This window comes from Oryctolagus cuniculus, chromosome 3, assembly GCF_051225735.1.
Source record: "Oryctolagus cuniculus isolate XC-2025 breed Fujian yellow rabbit chromosome 3, ASM5122573v1, whole genome shotgun sequence".
In the NCBI taxonomy this organism is placed as follows: Eukaryota; Metazoa; Chordata; class Mammalia; order Lagomorpha; family Leporidae; genus Oryctolagus; species Oryctolagus cuniculus.
Genome location: NC_142869.1, coordinates 90,966,435 through 90,970,945, shown reverse-complemented (window position 1 = coordinate 90,970,945; position 4,511 = coordinate 90,966,435). Strand labels below are relative to the sequence as shown.

The following is a 4,511-nucleotide window of genomic DNA, read 5'->3' as shown; positions in this document are numbered from 1 at the left end:
CACCTGAAACTAAGAGATAATTTTGTGCTCTTCATGTAGGCTGTCTCCTCTGGAATAGTTTCCCCAGCCAAGTGTTTTGGATTTCATTAAGAAAGGGGTAGTACATTTTTATTCAAAAGAGGAAACAAGTGAAACTTGCAACTTCATAACCAAAGAAATGTCATAAAGTAAGCTGGGACTTCAGATGGCAAGAAGGGCCTCCAGGGAATATATGTGTCTATAAAATTTAATTTAATTAGCCTGTATCAAGTATTTGCTGTTTGTCAGATAATGAACGAGAAATAAAAATTTTCACAATAACAAGCACCTTGGGGCCCTCTACTTTGGACTGGATGTCAACATTCACTTTCTTATTTAACCTCCACAACAACCCTACCTTGTAAATTAGATATTAGCACCCACCTCTTTCTAAAGAGAATACCAAAATTTAGTGACACTAGTAGCTTTTCCAATTACATGCAATTAGTTAATGATAAAGTTAAGAGTGGGATCTAGGGCTCAGGGTTCTAGTCCCGGTTGCTCCTCTTCCAGTCCAGCTCTCTGCTGTGGCCGGGGAGGGCAGTGGAAGATGGCCCAAGTGCTTGGGTCCCTGCACCCGTATGGGAGACCAAGAAGAAGCACGTGGCTCCTGGATTCAGATTGGCCCAGCGCAGACCATAGCAGCCATTTGGGGAGTGAACCAACGGAAGGAAGACCTTTCTCTCTCTCTCTCTCTCTCTCTCTCTCTCACTGTCTATAACTCTCTCAAATAATTTAAAATAGAAGAGTAGGATCTGGGTCTTTGGACTCAAGTCAATAATAAAAGCATTATGAGAAGTTAAGCAAGATGGGAAAATTCAAGATCATCATACTACAAATAGTAACAATATATGTGCCAATAATATCTAATTAAATGATGTATAACAATACAAAAAAAAATGTCATTTCATGTCATTCATGAGTGTGGCGACAGTGACTTCAGGATAGCCAAATAGATGTGTGGAACTGGAAAACAACCACAAGTATTGATAGTTGATGTAGCACAGAAGTGTATTTAATGCATGCAGAAAGGAGGGCCCAATAAGTCAATGCTGCCTAATTCTGTAGTTTATACCATATAAACTTTGGAAAAATTCAAGGAATATTTACCTAAATGTGTAAAGTATGACTTTATAAAAACTCTAGAAGAAGATACAGGATATTAGACAATATTGAGATAAGAAATTATTAAATAAGACACAAAAACCACAAAAAGATAAAAGATAATGAATTCACTATATTGAAAATAAATTAATAAATTCACTATATTGAAATTATTGAAACATAAAACATACAAGGGAAAGAAATAAGCTGCACACTGGGAGAAAAAAGGCAAAATACATAACTAACAAAAAATTAGAATACTAAATACATAAAGAATGCATAAATCAATAATCTGGCAGAAAATGAGAAATTTACAAGACAGGAAATTCACCAGGTTAATTGATATGTGGAAATAGTTTTAACTTTAATAGTAATATGGAAAATGCAATTTAAAGAATGTGAGGTCATCTCACATATATCAAATTCACATTTATCAAATTGACACATTTTAAAAGTCTAGAAAGTGAAGGAGAGAGAAAGGAATGGAGACAGGGAGGAAAGAAAAATATTTAAGGAGTCTAAAACTCTAGTGTTGGCCAGATGTGATACAGGAGGAAGTTTCATTCATTGCTGATGGAATTTTGGAACACAATGTGGCAACATCTAATAAAGTTTAAGATCAACCTTGCCTAACATCTATCAATCCCACTCCTGTATATACACTGGAATCTTCCAGCGACTCTCTAACAAGCATGCAAGAAGAAATAAAAAATGTTAGCAGGAGCATTGTTTATAAAATCAAAACAATGGAACCTAAATATTGTTAAATAAGACATTTTGCATATGCATAAGTGAAACACTATATGATAGACAAAATGGCTAAATTATTTTTATTTCTACTTGTAGCAACATGGATCAATTTCAAAAACATCATGTTGGGGCCAGTGTTGCGGCAAAGCAGGTAAAACTGCCACCCGCAACACCAGTATCCCATATAGGTACTGGTTCGAATCCTGGCTGCCCCATTTCCAGTCCAGCTCCCTGCTAATGTGCCTAAGAAAGCAGCAAGAAGATGGCCCAAATCCTTGGGCCTCTTTCACCCACGTGAAACTCCTGGCTCTTGGCTTTGGACTGACTCACCTGCAGCCACAGTTGCCATTTAGGGAGGGAACCAGCAGATGGAAGATATCTCCTTCTCTCTGTTTCTCCCTCTCTTTGTAAATTCTGCCTTTCAAATAAATAAATATTTTTTTAAATAAATCATGTTGACAAAAAAAGGAAGTTTCAAAACATTGGAATACTATGTAAAGCTCAAACACCTGGGAAAATACTGCTCATGTAAGCAAATTATGGACATGTATGTTTTAATGAACAGTGAAACATTCAGTTTGTATTTATATAAAATTGTAAAATCAAACATTTAAAAAACAACAAAATCAAGGCATTGCTTGTTTATGAAAAGAGCAAATAAGACTAAAATCAGGGAGAGTTTTGGTAGGAAAAAATCCCTTAAATATTTTTCTTTTTTTTTTTTTTTTGGTGCCAATGTTAAATACAGGTTTATTTAAGACATTGCATTTTCCACTTAGATACAGTGCTTATAAAGTGCAATGTTATTTCTTTTCCCTGTGCACATGTTCCATATTCAAATATTGAGAATGCCCAGTAATTTACTATAGCAGCTGAACTTTAAAACTGCCACAGAATTTGCTACAAATTTGGGTCCTTCCATCTTTTACTGTGTGGAACAATGCTGCATCTACAATGGGATTGGCTTACTCAGCCTCTTCAATGGTGGGCCCTGAGGAAGCACCACCAGATGGAGGAGCTCCCCCACCAGGGAAGCCCCCAGGCATGCCCCCTGGCATGCCCCCTGCACTCTGGTACAGCTTGGTGATGATTGGGTTGCAGACTTTCTCCAGCTCTTTCTGCTGATGTTCAAATTCTTCCTTTTCTGCAGTCTGGTTCTTATCCAGCCAGTTGATGATTTCGTTGCATTTGTTTGAGGTCAAATCCACAGCTGGAGACACCCACTTAGGAGGAGAAGACTTCGACAACTGAATGGTCAACCATTTTATTGCCGAGTTCAAGCGCAAGCATAAGAAGGACATCAGTGAGAACAAGAGAGCTGTCAGGCGTCTCCGCACAGCTTGTGAGCGAGCTAAACGTACCCTCTCTTCCAGCACCCAGGCAAGCATTGAGATAGATTCTCTCTATGAGGGAACCGACTTCTATACCTCCAGCACCCGTGCTCCATTTGAAGAGTTGAATGCTGACCTTTTCCGTGGCACCCTGGACCCTGTCGAGAAAGCCCTTCGAGATGCCAAGTTAGATAAGTCTCAGATCCATGATATTGTCCTGGTGGGTGGTTCTACTAGAATTCCCAAGATTCAGAAGCTGCTTCAAGACTTCTTCAATGGAAAAGAACTGGATAAGAGCATCAACCCTGACGAGGCTGTTGCCTATGGTGCAGCTGTCCAGGCACCCATCCTGTCTGCAGACAAATCTGAGAATGTTCAAGATCTGTTGCTGTTGGATGTCACTCCTCTATCACTTGGGATTGAAACTGCTGGTGGAGTCATGACTGTCCTCATCAAGCGCAATACTACCATCCCTACCAAGCATACACAGACCTTCACCACCTACTCCAACAACCAGCCTGGCGTGCTCATTCAGGTTTATGAAGGTGAGCGTGCCATGACCAAGGATAACAATCTGCTCGACAAATTTGAGCTCACAGGCATACCTCCTGCACCCCGTGGTGTTCATCAGATCAAAGTCACATTTGATATTGATGCCAATGGCATTCTTAATGTATCTGCTGTGGATAAGAGTACAGGAAAAGAGAACAAGATCACCATTACTAACGACAAGGGCCATTTGAGCAAGGAATACATTGAGCGTATGGTCCAGGAAGCTGAGAAGTATAAGGCTGAAGATGAGAAGCAGAGGGACAAGGTGTCTTCCAAGAATTCACTTGAATCCTATGCATTCAACATGAAGGCAACTGTTGAAGATGAAAAACTTCAAGGCAAGATTAATGATGAGGATAAATATTTTTCTTAAAAAATTTGAAATGAGGGGCAAATATTTGGCACAGTGGTTAAGACACTCATATCCCAGTCTTCTATTTCCTATCAAGTTTCCTGCTAAAGTGCACTGTGCGAGGCAGCGGGTCATAGATGGAGTGCTTGAGTTCCTGCCACTCCAATGCGAGATCCAGATTGAGATTGTGGCTCCTGGCTTCAGCCTGACCCAGCTCTGACTATTGCAGCCAATTGGAGTGTAAGCCAGTGGATGGAATATCTCTCTCTGTGTCTTTGCCTTTTAAATGAAATGAAAATAAATAAAATATTTTAAAGTTAATAAAATAAAAAAATCCAAAATAAATATATTAGTGGTGATGGCAAGAAAGAGATAAAAAGAAGACAGAGGCCAAAGAGAGATAT

At 39.2% G+C, this 4,511-nt stretch overlaps 1 pseudogene across 1 annotated transcript; it reads left to right on the top strand.

Annotated features, from left to right (window-relative positions):
• The first annotated feature begins 3,103 nt into the window (after positions 1 to 3,103).
• Positions 3,104 to 4,128, top strand: LOC103348830 (heat shock cognate 71 kDa protein pseudogene; annotated as a pseudogene). The gene has a single exon (XR_016231130.1). The product of XR_016231130.1 is annotated as a heat shock cognate 71 kDa protein pseudogene (transcript).
• The last annotated feature ends 383 nt before the right edge of the window (positions 4,129 to 4,511 follow it).